At 37.8% G+C, this 15,409-nt stretch overlaps 1 long non-coding RNA gene across 1 annotated transcript in view; it reads right to left on the bottom strand.

Annotated features, from left to right (window-relative positions):
• LOC138052423 (uncharacterized) overlaps positions 1-14,478 on the bottom strand; it is a 16,776-nt gene extending 2,298 nt beyond the window's left edge. Inside the window, exons 1-4 of the long non-coding RNA XR_011133064.1 lie at positions 14,171-14,478; positions 10,622-12,526; positions 9,860-9,933; positions 1,187-1,289 (exon numbers count right to left, since the gene is read on the bottom strand). This is a non-coding gene — a long non-coding RNA (uncharacterized lncRNA). The remainder of the gene's footprint in view (positions 1-1,186; positions 1,290-9,859; positions 9,934-10,621; positions 12,527-14,170) is intronic.
• Positions 14,479-15,409: the final 931 nt, after the last annotated feature.

The following is a 15,409-nucleotide window of genomic DNA, read 5'->3' as shown; positions in this document are numbered from 1 at the left end:
ATTGGTTGCACTACCATGCGATGGACAATAATTATTGATTATAAGATACTTCTATACATTTTGTATAAATGGATAGTGCATTTCCATTATTTTACTCTTTGTCACCAATCCAAGACCAAAGCAATTCAAGACCACCTTTGCCATGCAAATCCACTTATGTCCAGAATTGACCCTAATGAAATGCACGTCAAATTTTGACTTCCAACACGAAATTTCCCGTTAAGTATAAGCATTTTCTATCTTTTTAAGATAAAAGTTAGGGTTAGCGTCATTTTAAGGTTAGGGTAACTACTGCTGTGTATCTTTCTTTGAAGATAAGAGTGTATGGGACACTTTATGATGTTAACTGTCTGCAGTCTTAGACTTGAGTCAGAGTGGTGCTGAAGTTGGGGCGAAGACCAAAGGGACGCTTCATGAGGTTTAATGAAATCGGTGTGCATCTAATTAGGGTCAATCCTGGACATGTATCTGTGCAAGCCATTTGTCTTCTCATGATTATTATTTCAATCACAGACACACTATATTGCCCTTGTTGCTATCAATAGAAATTACATCAACTGATTTGCCAACACCAATTCTACATTTACATGGCACACACCCTTTGAACCCTGAGGCGATGTCTTGTTGCAATCCGGTAGTCTTCCAATTTCCCTTTGCTTTTTCTCACCTCATTATCACCGAGGCTTCTCCAGTATTGGTAAACTGCCCCTTTAACGTGGATCAACCATGTGTTAATTACGGTAAGCTTTCGACAATTCATGCTATATAGAGCATTTTGTTGAGCTGGTTAACTATCTTTAATCTCTTGAATCTCTTCTATATTGGGCGTAAAACCAATACGGAATATTATTTATTTTTCCCATCACCGTGGAATTTTAAACCATCTATAGGCCTTCTCAAAAAAAGGTACAGAACCATGATACAATGTACCATGACTTCTAACAGCTGTAACAGTGGGGAAGAGGAAGATAAGAAAATAACATCCTTTTTACATTGGCAAAAGAATGGAAGCAATAATTGGTGTGAAGATGTGGTTTTACTCACAATTCATATGCTCTTTTGTATTCTAAGGAAGGTCAGTTTGACAGACTATTGCCTTCTGTTTTGTTATACCTGACTGACATAGGATTTACAATACCCTGGAGAGGTACTGCACAAAAATGCAATGTGTTAATATGAATTGTACCTTTTATCTCTGCCTTGACCCATTTTTCCTTTCCAAAAATTAATTTCCTCTGATTTCTTTGACAATAATTTCCTCAATCTTCTTGTTCCCTTCATGGTCATATCTCAAGGGTTTAAGACAAAGCAAATCAAATGATTAAAATTAAAATGAACATGCAGGTAAGGTAATTTCCACCTAGGTGGCATCTCTTAGCTAGAGGGTGTCATCATTGGAAGTAAATTTACATATGTAGTACATGTACAGTGCAACGTGCTTTGTAAGATGTATTATGCTTGCTAGAAGTAGAGAATCATTATCTTAAACCAAGGTCATGAAATAATATTTTCAAAATGACATTTTAACACAATTGACCAAATTGCTATTTTAACTCTCAAAGAGGGATTAACAGCTCACGCACTACTCTAACTCTGTCAATGAAAGCCAATTGTAAAGTCACAACTCTCTTTGAAATTCAATAACAGATAAAAACTTAAATTGCATAATCTCAGCAATGTAAAATCATGCTTTCAAAATAACATTTTGACATCATTGACAAAAGTGCCACTTTGTCCACTCAAAGATGGATAAACAGCTTTGGCACTGCCCACTCCAAGATGGGCAGCCTGACTTTTGTCAATGAAAGCCAATTATTGTTAAGTCACAACTCTCGTTGAAACTCAGTGAGCAATATAATTTACATAACCTAACCACAACAAAAATTAATCATACGATCAAAATGAAATTTGGACATCATTGACAAAAGTGCCATTTTGTCCACTCAAAGATGGATAAACAGCTTTGGCACAGCCCACTCCAAGATGGGCAGCCTGACTTTTGTCAATAAAAGCCAATTATTGTTAAGTCAAACCTCTCTTTGAAACTCAGTGAGCAATGTAATTTGCATAACCCAACCTCAACGGAATCATACGTTTAAAATGAAATTTGGACATCATTGACAAAAATGCCATTTTGTCCACTCAAAGATGGATAAACAGCTTTGGCACAGCCCACTCCAAGATGGGCAGCCTGACTTTTGTCAATGAAAGCCAATTATTGTTAAGTCATGTGCAACTCTCTTTGAAACTCAGTGAGCAATATAATTTACATAATCTATAAACCACAACAAAATCATATGTGCAAAATAAAATTTTTGACATCATTGACGAAAGTGCCATTTTGTCCACTCAAAGATGGATAAACAGCTTTGGCACAGCCCACTCCAAGATGGGCAGCCTGACTTTTGTCAATAAAAGCCAATTATTGTTAAGTCAAACCTCTCTTTGAAACTCAGTGAGCAATGTAATTTGCATAACCCAACCTCAACGGAATCACACGTTTAAAATGAAATTTGGACATCATTGACAAAAATGCCATTTTGTCCACTCAAAGATGGATAAACAGCTTTGGCACAGCCCACTCCAAGATGGGCAGCCTGACTTTTGTCAATGAAAGCCAATTATTGTTAAGTCATGTGCAACTCTCTTTGAAACTCAGTGAGCAATATAATTTACATAATCTATAAACCACAACAAAATCATATGTGCAAAATAAAATTTTGGACATCATTGACGAAAGTGCCATTTTGTCCACTCAAAGATGGATAAACAGCTTTGGCACAGCCCACTCCAAGATGGGCAGCCTGACTTTTGTCAATGAAAGCCAATTATTTTTAAGTCACAACTCTCTTTGAAACTCAGTGAGCAATGTAATTTGCATAACCCAACCTCAACGGAATCATACGTTTAAAATGAAATTTGGACATCATTGACAAAAGTACCATTTTGTCCACTCAAAGATGGATAAACAGCTTTGGCACAGCCCACTCCAAGATGGGCAGCCTGACTTTTGTCAATGAAAGCCAATTATTTTTAAGTCACAACTCTCTTTGAAACTTAGTGAGCAATGTAATTTACATAACCTAACCACAAAAAAAACTAATCATACGTTCAAAATGAAATTTGGACATCATTGACAAAAGTGCCATTTTGTCCACTCAAAGATGGATAAACAGCTTTGGCACTGCCCACTCCAAGATGGGCAGCCTGACTTTTGTCAATGAAAGCCAATTATTGTTAAGTCACAACTCTCTTTGAAACTCACTGAGCAATGTAATTTGCATAACCCAACCGCAACGGAATCATACGTTTAAAATGAAATTTGGACATCATTGACAAAAGTGCCATTTTGTCCACTCAAAGATGGATAAACAGCTTTGGCACAGCCCACTCCAAGATGGGCAGCCTGACTTTTGTCAATGAAAGCCAATTATTGTTAAGTTACAACTCTCTTTGAAACTCAGTGAGCAATGTAATTTACATAACCTAACCACAACAAAAATTAATCATTTGTTCAAAATGAAATTTGGACATCATTGACAAAAGTGCCATTTTGTCCACTCAAAGATGGATAAACAGCTTTGGCACAGCCCACTCCAAGATGGGCAGCCTGACTTTTGTCAATGAAAGCCAATTATTGTTAAGTCATGTGCAACTCTCTTTGAAACTCAGTGAGCAATATAATTTACATAATCTATAAACCACAACAAAATCATATGTGCAAAATGAAATTTTGGACATCATTGACAAAAGTGCCATTTTGTCCACTCAAAGATGGATAAACAGCTTTGGCACAGCCCACTCCAAGATGGGCAGCCTGACTTTTGTCAATAAAAGCCAATTATTGTTAAGTCAAACCTCTCTTTGAAACTCAGTGAGCAATGTAATTTGCATAACCCAACCTCAACGGAATCATACGTTTAAAATGAAATTTGGACATCATTGACAAAAATGCCATTTTGTCCACTCAAAGATGGATAAACAGCTTTGGCACAGCCCACTCCAAGATGGGCAGTCTGACTTTTGTCAATGAAAGCCAATTATTGTTAAGTCATGTGCAACTCTCTTTGAAACTCAGTGAGCAATATAATTTACATAATCTATAAACCACAACAAAATCATATGTGCAAAATAAAATTTTTGACATCATTGACGAAAGTGCCATTTTGTCCACTGAAAGATGGATAAACAGCTTTGGCACAGCCCACTCCAAGATGGGCAGCCTGACTTTTGTCAATAAAAGCCAATTATTGTTAAGTCAAACCTCTCTTTGAAACTCAGTGAGCAATGTAATTTGCATAACCCAACCTCAACGGAATCACACGTTTAAAATGAAATTTGGACATCATTGACAAAAATGCCATTTTGTCCACTCAAAGATGGATAAACAGCTTTGGCACAGCCCACTCCAAGATGGGCAGGCTGACTTTTGTCAATGAAAGCCAATTATTGTTAAGTCATGTGCAACTCTCTTTGAAACTCAGTGAGCAATATAATTTACATAATCTATAAACCACAACAAAATCATATGTGCAAAATAAAATTTTGGACATCATTGACGAAAGTGCCATTTTGTCCACTCAAAGATGGATAAACAGCTTTGGCACAGCCCACTCCAAGATGGGCAGCCTGACTTTTGTCAATGAAAGCCAATTATTTTTAAGTCACAACTCTCTTTGAAACTCAGTGAGCAATGTAATTTGCATAACCCAACCTCAACGGAATCATACGTTTAAAATGAAATTTGGACATCATTGACAAAAGTACCATTTTGTCCACTCAAAGATGGATAAACAGCTTTGGCACAGCCCACTCCAAGATGGGCAGCCTGACTTTTGTCAATGAAAGCCAATTATTTTTAAGTCACAACTCTCTTTGAAACTTAGTGAGCAATGTAATTTACATAACCTAACCACAACAAAAACTAATCATACGTTCAAAATGAAATTTGGACATCATTGACAAAAGTGCCATTTTGTCCACTCAAAGATGGATAAACAGCTTTGGCACAGCCCACTCCAAGATGGGCAGCCTGACTTTTGTCAATGAAAGCCAATTATTGTTAAGTCAAACCTCTCTTTGAAACTCAGTGAGCAATGTAATTTGCATAACCCAACCTCAACGGAATCACACGTTTAAAATGAAATTTGGACATCATTGACAAAAATGCCATTTTGTCCACTCAAAGATGGATAAACAGCTTTGGCACAGCCCACTCCAAGATGGGCAGGCTGACTTTTGTCAATGAAAGCCAATTATTGTTAAGTCATGTGCAACTCTCTTTGAAACTCAGTGAGCAATATAATTTACATAATCTATAAACCACAACAAAATCATATGTGCAAAATAAAATTTTGGACATCATTGACGAAAGTGCCATTTTGTCCACTCAAAGATGGATAAACAGCTTTGGCACAGCCCACTCCAAGATGGGCAGCCTGACTTTTGTCAATGAAAGCCAATTATTTTTAAGTCACAACTCTCTTTGAAACTCAGTGAGCAATGTAATTTGCATAACCCAACCTCAACGGAATCATACGTTTAAAATGAAATTTGGACATCATTGACAAAAGTGCCATTTTGTCCACTCAAAGATGGATAAACAGCTTTGGCACAGCCCACTCCAAGATGGGCAGCCTGACTTTTGTCAATGAAAGCCAATTATTTTTAAGTCACAACTCTCTTTGAAACTTAGTGAGCAATGTAATTTACATAACCTAACCACAACAAAAACTAATCATACGTTCAAAATGAAATTTGGACATCATTGACAAAAGTGCCATTTTGTCCACTCAAAGATGGATAAACAGCTTTGGCACTGCCCACTCCAAGATGGGCAGCCTGACTTTTGTCAATGAAAGCCAATTATTGTTAAGTCACAACTCTCTTTGAAACTCACTGAGCAATGTAATTTGCATAACCCAACCGCAACGGAATCATACGTTTAAAATGAAATTTGGACATCATTGACAAAAGTGCCATTTTGTCCACTCAAAGATGGATAAACAGCTTTGGCACAGCCCACTCCAAGATGGGCAGCCTGACTTTTGTCAATGAAAGCCAATTATTGTTAAGTTACAACTCTCTTTGAAACTCAGTGAGCAATGTAATTTACATAACCTAACCACAACAAAAATTAATCATTTGTTCAAAATGAAATTTGGACATCATTGACAAAAGTGCCATTTTGTCCACTCAAAGATGGATAAACAGCTTTGGCACAGCCCACTCCAAGATGGGCAGCCTGACTTTTGTCAATGAAAGCCAATTATTGTTAAGTCATGTGCAACTCTCTTTGAAACTCAGTGAGCAATATAATTTACATAATGTATAAACCACAACAAAATCATATGTGCAAAATGAAATTTGGACATCATTGACAAAAGTGCCATTTTGTCCACTCAAAGATGGATAAACAGCTTTGGCACAGCCCACTCCAAGATGGGCAGCCTGACTTTTGTCAATGAAAGCCAATTATTGTTAAGTCAAACCTCTCTTTGAAACTCAGTGAGCAATGTAATTTGCATAACCCAACCTCAACGGAATCATACGTTTAAAATGAAATTTGGACATCATTGACAAAAGTGCCATTTTGTCCACTCAAAGATGGATAAACAGCTTTGGCACAGCCCACTCCAAGATGGGCAGCCTGACTTTTGTCAATGAAAGCCAATTATTTTTAAGTCAAACCTCTCTTTGAAACTCAGTGAGCAATGTAATTTGCATAACCCAACCTCAATGGAATCAAACGTTTAAAATGAAATTTGGACATCATTGACAAAAGTGTCATTTTGTCCACTGAAAGATGGATAAACAGCTTTGGCACAGCCCACTCCAAGATGGGCAGCCTGACTTTTGTCAATGAAAGCCAATTATTGTTAAGTCAAACCTCTCTTTGAAACTCAGTGAGCAATGTAATTTGCATAATCCAACCTCAACGGAATCATACGTTTAAAATGAAATTTGGACATCATTGACAAAAGTGCCATTTTGTCCACTGAAAGATGGATAAACAGCTTTGGCACAGCCCACTCCAAGATGGGCAGCCTGACTTTTGTCAATGAAAGCCAATTATTGTTAAGTCAAACCTCTCTTTGAAACTCAGTGAGCAATGTAATTTGCATAACCCAACCTCAACGGAATCATACGTTTAAAATGAAATTTGGACATCATTGACAAAAGTGCCATTTTGTCCACTGAAAGATGGATAAACAGCTTTGGCACAGCCCACTCCAAGATGGGCAGCCTGACTTTTGTCAATGAAAGCCAATTATTGTTAAGTCAAACCTCTCTTTGAAACTCAGTGAGCAATGTAATTTGCATAACCCAACCTCAACGGAATCATACGTTTAAAATGAAATTTGGACATCATTGACAAAAGTGCCATTTTGTCCACTGAAAGATGGATAAACAGCTTTGGCACAGCCCACTCCAAGATGGGCAGCCTGACTTTTGTCAATGAAAGCCAATTATTGTTAAGTCAAACCTCTCTTTGAAACTCAGTGAGCAATGTAATTTGCATAACCCAACCTCAACGGAATCATACGTTTAAAATGAAATTTGGACATCATTGACAAAAGTGCCATTTTGTCCACTCAAAGATGGATAAACAGCTTTGGCACAGCCCACTCCAAGATGGGCAGCCTGACTTTTGTCAATGAAAGCCAATTATTGTTAAGTCATGTGCAACTCTCTTTGAAACTCAGTGAGCAATATAATTAATTTTACATAATCTATAAACCACAACAAAATCATATGTGCAAAATGAATTTTTGGACATCATTGACAAAAGTGCCATTTTGTCCACTCAAAGATGGATAAACAGCTTTGGCACAGCCCACTCCAAGACTGGCAGCCTGACTTTTGTCAATGAAAGCCAATTATTGTTAAGTCACAACTCTCGTTGAAACTCAGTGAGCAATGTAATTTACATAACCTAACCACAACAAAAATTAATCATACGTTCAAAATGACATTTGGACATCATTGACAAAAGTGCCATTTTGTCCACTCAAAGATGGATAAACAGCTTTGGCACAGCCCACTCCAAGATGGGCAGCCTGACTTTTGTCAATGAAAGCCAATTATTGTTTAGTCACAACTCTCTTTGAAAGTCAGTGAGCAATGTAATTTACATAACCTAACCACAACAAAAATTAATCATACGTTCAAAATGACATTTGGACATCATTGACAAAAGTGCCATTTTGTCCACTCAAAGATGGATAAACAGCTTTGGCACAGCCCACTCCAAGATGGGCAGCCTGACTTTTGTCAATGAAAGCCAATTATTGTTTAGTCACAACTCTCTTTGAAAGTCAGTGAGCAATGTAATTTACATAACCGAACCACAACAAAAACTAATCATACGTTCAAAATGAAATTTGGACATCATTGGCAAAAGTGCCATTTTGTCCACTCAAAGACGGATAAAAAGCTTTGGCACAGCCCACGCAGAGATGGGCAGCCTGACTTTTGTCAATGAAAGCCAATTATTGTTAAGTCAAACCTCTATTGGAAACTCAGTGAGCAATGTAATTTGCATAACCCAGCCTCAACGGAATCATGCGTTTAATATGAAATTTGGACATCATTGACAAAAGTGCCATTTTGTCCACTCAAAGATGGATAAACAGCTTTGGCACAGCCCACTCCAAGATGGGCAGCCTGACTTTTGTCAATGAAAGCCAATTATTGTTAAGTCACAACTCTCTTTGAAAGTCAGTGAGCAATGTAATTTACATAACCGAACCACAACAAAAACTAATCATACGTTCAAAATGAAATTTGGACATCATTGACAAAAGTGCCATTTTGTCCACTCAAAGACGGATAAAAAGCTTTGGCACAGCCCACGCAGAGATGGGCAGCCTGACTTTTGTCAATGAAAGCCAATTATTGTTAAGTCAAACCTCTCTTGGAAACTCAGTTGCCAATATACTGTACTGTAATTGGCATAGCCTAACCTCAAGGAAATCCTACTTCATTGACAAAAGTGCCATTTTGTCCACTCAAAGATGGATAAGCAGCTTTTGCACAGCCCACTCTAAGATAAGCAGCCCGACTTTTGTCAATGAAAGCCAATTGTTAAGTCACAACTCTCTTTGAAACTCTCTATACATCGTACAATTTGCATGACCTAATGAATAAATTCATGAGATATTTTCACTTTGAAAATTGCACAGCATTGACGAAAGTGTTATTTTGTTGTCTGGGAGATATAGCACAGCCCACCCAAAGAAATTTGCGACTACTTATACCACAATGAGAAAGAGAGAGAGGTGTATTTAATTACAGTTATTTCCAATACGGTTGCCTCCTCATACAAGAATAATTATTATCATCCGGAAGTGGTCAGACAAAAAAAAGGAAAGAAAAACCAAAAAAGAAAGAGCTGAGAATTCCACTAACAATAGTCCAGGACAGCTGTATGTGACATACAAAAATTTGGTTTTATCAACGGAGTTGACAAAGTAAATTGGCCACCATACAGAGGTTCTAAAAGCTGACATTTCGAGCGTTTCTTTCTTTCTTAAAAACTACCCCCTTCATTCATTTGTATGTGACATAGTTGAGATAGAAATTGGTACAAATGAGTATTCATGTTTGCATCGGCTTCTGCAAGATGGTGAACATTGGTTCCCACCACGGTTTATTACTGAAAGATTACTGTATTTGTTATTTTGTATAGCATAGACAAGGGAGCATCCGCTGTGTTGCTCTTGGGTCTTCCACGTGATCATTAGCTCCTTCACCATTTGATAGTAGCGGACGACAGTAATATCAACATTTGCTTTATTACTACCAGCCTTTTTAACCGGGCAGTAGTTTAAAAAATATTTAATAAATATTTACCAACCTGGCACTTGTCAGAAAGCCTGCAAAATCCTCCCTCTGTTTCCTCAATTCTCTGTAGGTCTTTCTGACAGCGTCCTTTTAAATAAATGCAACAAGAAAATCACCATTGTTGGCTTTCTCGAGATCTCAGTCATTTTAAGTGAGAGAGAACAATGTCCACCATACCTTTAAGTGAATGAGAGGTGCAGGAGTCCCATAGATTCTAACCACTTTTGAAGGAAAATAGGGAGTGTTTTTTAGCTTCAAAGGCGCGAGCCTCGAGGGAGGAATGGGAGAATGCCGCCCAGGAAATTTTTCAAATTTAGTTTCTCCTAAGCGGCATCTCCTACATTAGCCTGGGAGCAAGCTCTCTTGCGGGGTGGATGGCCCACCACGAAACGCGTAGGAGATTAAAAAGAGTCATACAAGTACTTGTTCGCAGAAATGCTACAAACTGGCTTAACTTTAAATAGGAACACATGTAACTCTAAACCTCAACATACATATATAAACTTTGCCGCAGAAGAACTAAGGTGACATCTTCGTTCACAATTCTTATGAAAATACATTAATTTCACAATCGCTGTATTAAACTCTTACTCGGTAAGATTTTTCTCGGTACAGTACTGTAATCATAATGTAACAATAAACTTTCTTGGTAAAACTATATATTGATTACAACGCATGCAGTTACAAGTTTTGTACGAAGGACTCTGTGGAGTTCACTTAATTTGACCGAGACTGAAAACAATAAGAATGCAGCAAACTACAATTCAGTACTTACGGAACAACTTGGATCAACCGACGAGCGCTGTTTGGAACTGAAGAGACTCTTCGATTTGCACATTGCGTCCAAACGATCGTTAAGCTCTCAGTTCAGCCAGCTCTTTCAAAACGGCTTCCATGGGATTTGGGGTCACTTCTTGCTGTACTTGAGCATTGCTAGTACTTGGGCAACCTTCCCGTGAAACCATTTTATCTTTTGCCGAAACCGAAGGACTTCAAGAGAACGACCGAAGAGCGATATAGCAAGATTCAAAAGGCGCGCAATTATAATTGACCTAGCACAGGGGCATTCTGTCTGCGCGTGCGCGACTTTGAGATCTCTTATGAGCGTATCCGCTGGCCCGCCATAAGCAGAAACCAAAATAATGGCGGTCTACCTGGCGAAAAGTTTCGAGTTCGTGTCGTTATCTGTGTAGTTTATCTTCCTTGCCTTACGTGTAGACGGTGTCAAAAGATCGAGAAACGGTTGGGCTGTTTATGGCAAAAAGTCACAGCAAAGTACTTTCGAATAATAAGGGGACAACAAGTTGTTTTGGTGTGGAACTCTCACGTAATCAGTAATCTTGCGAAAGTTGGATAATTCGAAGGGCTCTTCAAACACACATAAGAAGACTAGACAGACATTTCACCGCGTTAGTTTTGATTCCAACCTACGTGTTTACCTCTCACTGTTCTCTCTTTTGCTCTGTTGGGCATTCTTGTTTGAAATGTGTTAAAATATCAAGAATTTCAGCTACATTATGAAAATAAATGTTCACACATAAAGTTTACGGTAGCTTGCCTTTTTTGGTTTCAAGTTTGTTGGCATGAACGCGAACAAGCGTGAACGACGGGCCAAAAACAGTAGCTTTGACCAAATTATGGTCTGAGTAAACAGCCAGAAAAAAGAGAGTTGGTAATGTTACCACGGGAAAAATGTTTAGAAATTGTGGAACGTTTGAAGCTTCTGACAGAGAGTAAGTCATGTTAAGTCTTGGTTTCGTGTATTGCATGGAGCACCTCCCATTTGAAAATTACTTAGCTTACATGGTGTTAGCTTCAGGGAACTAGAGCAAGATAGCTGGTTAAGATTTTGAGTTTAAGCACATCCCAAATCCCTAGGGAACTAAATCTGAGGACCTGAAATAAATAACCACTGTCTAAGGGCATAGCAAGGTCTATGATTCCCATGTTGTAATTGAACAAGCTGCCCTCTTAAACCTTGTACAACTGTCTCAATCTGTAGGAATGATCCTTCTCTGTGTTCATTTCCAAAGAATCAGACTATTCAAGTTGAAAATTGATTACAAAATGACAACAGGAAATTAGTAAGTTCTGACTAGACCAGGCCCAGGGAACAAAGTGATGTTAAGAGTGACACACCAAAGAGTATTCCTTTTTTAATATCAAGCCCCAAGCTTTTTAAACTTTTACAAGTATAGAACTAAAATATAATTTAGTTTGTTAGTCCTTCGGAAGTATAAGATATGAGGAAATGGTCAACAACTGCATTCACAATAAATGGATATCCAAAACGTAATGATCACGAGTGTTTTTCTTCATATCAACTTGCTGGTCAACTTACTGAGACTATGACATGTAACATTTTATTATGTAGGATGGATGTAACTCCGACTAGTGAAATCTTGAATTTATAGGCAACAAAGAATCCCATTTGTATGAGCCTCATGAATTCAGCACATCTGTTAAATTTACTGCAAACAAATTAATTATCTATGAGTGTTTAAGATTCCAACCATAATCCAGAACTTCAAGAGCTTCAAATACGGCTGTTTCACATAACCAATTTGTCCATTTATCTTCATTCACAACTGGTTCTCAAGGTAACACCTTTCCACAAAACTTGACCTCTCAGCCATCACTTCTGTCCATTGCTCCAATTGTTGAGCCACTGCTCATCTATCTAAACAGCAGAGAATACGCTGTCAGTTCTTTTGATCCTAACTTTTAATTCTGTACATGAAACACTTTTTCCAAAGCAAGCTTACTGATAAACCTAAGACATGGAGAATTATGGACACTTTTCGAGAAACTGTGAAGAGTAAACTCTTCAAACATGGCCATTTTAGGTCTGAAGTAAACATCAATAATATAGGGTTTCATTTCTTTCAACTTAAGTAAACCATTCTCTCCCTCTTCCTCACACTATCTTGGTTTTTACATACATTGTAAATGCTCATAAAGATTTGCTACACTGCACCCAGAATTAATTCAACACTTTTTGGGTACAAATAACATTCAAGGTAATATGTAGATGAACTCCCTTGCTTACTCTCATTGCAAATTTGAAAGTATTATTGTTCATCTAGTTTTCAACACAATTTTGTATCTTGCTTTACCCGTGAATTGTGGTGAACATTTATTGATTTTTATACTACAGTATATGGATTGTTGGAAGAGCCAGTACATGACAAATCTGATGTGTAACATATTATTTGTGAATAATGATTGTTGAGAAGATGATCAAAATATAGTGACAGGTCTTGAAGATAATCAAATGCATGTTTTACTTATTCTAGACGGTACAACGGGATTTTGGCAAGTAAAAGGTGTTTCCTAACAATGTATAACTAACACATACATCTAAAGAAATCGTGATTGGCATTCCTCTACAGGCTAAGGGATACACACTAAAAGCGAAATGTCTGTTCTGCCCTACAGAGCTCGTCTCCAGAATTACAACCAAATCTTTTTGAATGAGCATTCTCACTTATTTCTTAAATCGCTCGTCTAAGAACACTTGCTGAGGTAAATTAAATTGCTGCACGGAGAAAAAAAAAACCGACGAGCTTTTAATGCTAGCAGCATGCTAATGAAATAAACACGATAACAGAGCTTACGCCATCCGGTTCGAAAACTACATGGACACACTCCAAATGTGCAATCTTCGACAGTAAACGGTAGTAGTTTGCCTTGCTACAAAAAGGAGCACGCATTTTTTCGGAATAAATAAACCAGATGAAGCGGAGGACAAATAAACAAACAATGCACTAAGAGTGTTCTCGGACTTGGGGGCCGGCGAAAAAGGGTAGTTTAACCGAACTTTTGACTTAAGTTAGCTCTAGGAGACGAAAAAAGCAATTACAAAAATACCTACTGAAGCACAGGAAAAAAAATTGCAAAAGTCATCGTGTATTGAAATGACACTACAACCTTGTTAAAAATGGACAACTATATGCTCTGCACAACAGACTTGGAGAGCAGCAAGACAGAAGACTTTTGTGATCCACGACTTGGAAAATCTATCAAAACTTCCCAAATAAAAATTTCCCAAAAGCTGTTGTAATAACATTGTAATCCTACAAACTGCACATTTTTTAAAGCCTGGAGTCCCAAGCGGCTGCAAAGAGGAAGAAGACACAATGTTATTGGAAGTAATTTAAAGCTTGGGGGCCGGCGGAATTATGATGAAAACTTACTTCAAAGTTGAAGCAAAATCAGCTCAAATTCAAAATTTCCATCTCATAAAAGGTGGTGTATCTGAGGATCGTGTCAATATGCAGCCCTATGATTCATTACAATAAAGCTTCAATATCTTCAAACTAACCTGCATCATTTGTCTTCTCGTGTGAACATCTTGAACTTCGGTAAATCAAATGCCAAACTCCACTTCTTTGGGCCTTTATCTCGTTTTGTTCGCAATTTGATCTTTAAAATATTCTCATCCGAACGCCCAACAAACTCGAAGAATATCCATAGTGATAGAAAAGTGTGTAATTTTGTTACAATCTTTCATCTCTCTTGACAAAATATTTTTCAAAGTGTAGATCGCCCGTTTAAAAACCCGCGGGCAGCGCGTTCAAAATAACAATGGCGCCGAACTCGAATAATTCGATTCCCTTCGCGCATGCTCAGACAAAATGCCCATGTGCTAATTGACCTTGGTTCAAAAACGAGGCAATCATGCGCAGTAAGGACAAAATGGGACAAGGTTTCAAAGGTCAATAAACTGATCCTCGTGTCGAAGTGAAGACTAAGTGAATGTGGAAGTTACAGTTTAAGCGAAGCAATATTGGTGTTCTTCAGATAGCGTTTCGAGAAGATTGTATCATTTTCATTTGGCGATTAATTGCCATAAATAAGAAGCATCAGAACATTGACACTATAATCGTGTGTCCTCTTTATTTGACTCCGATATATCTTTTTGCGGCTCAGTATTACTCCGTCTGTATTTTTGCATTTCAATTGAAACTTGGAAAGATATTTGCGAGGCTTGTAGAAGCTGCAAGTATTGCAAATGATTTCATTCTCGGTAACCCCTGGGAAGCCAGCCAGGACGGGACGACCTTTGCCAGTCCTGATAATGCTAGTGATTCCTTCGTCCGGTTTTGACTAACTGCCCCTAGGTCTCCCATGTCAAAGGTTTTTGAAACAAAGATCAAGGAGACACTATAAAGTAGAACTTTGTTATACCTTGTTGAAAATGTTAATGTTTGTAACTGACTTGTAATATATACGTGTGGGTGGTTCTTTAGGACGTTTTGGCTAATGTTTGGGTTAATTTTTAAGCCTTCATCAGTTATAAGTAGGGTTGATGTTGTAACGCGTGATTTAAAACAACGTTGCGCGAGCGGTATACGCGTGACTCCAAAGTTATTTACTGAATTCAGCCCACCCTTTACATTTGAGGGTCATTGACTAGGAAGATGGGAGTAATTTTATCACATCATATACCCCTAGGCGTCACGTGAATTTGCATGATGCAAAACAATTGTCCAGGTATTGTTTAGAGCGCAAATTCAGTTGTAAAACTGTACGCTGAACTGGCGCCATTTCATTTTGCCGA

This window comes from Montipora capricornis, chromosome 6 (assembly GCF_036669925.1).
Source record: "Montipora capricornis isolate CH-2021 chromosome 6, ASM3666992v2, whole genome shotgun sequence".
NCBI classification, from domain to species: Eukaryota; Metazoa; Cnidaria; class Anthozoa; order Scleractinia; family Acroporidae; genus Montipora; species Montipora capricornis.
Note: the sequence above shows the minus strand (reverse complement) of the source record. Positions and strands in the feature narration are given on the sequence as shown.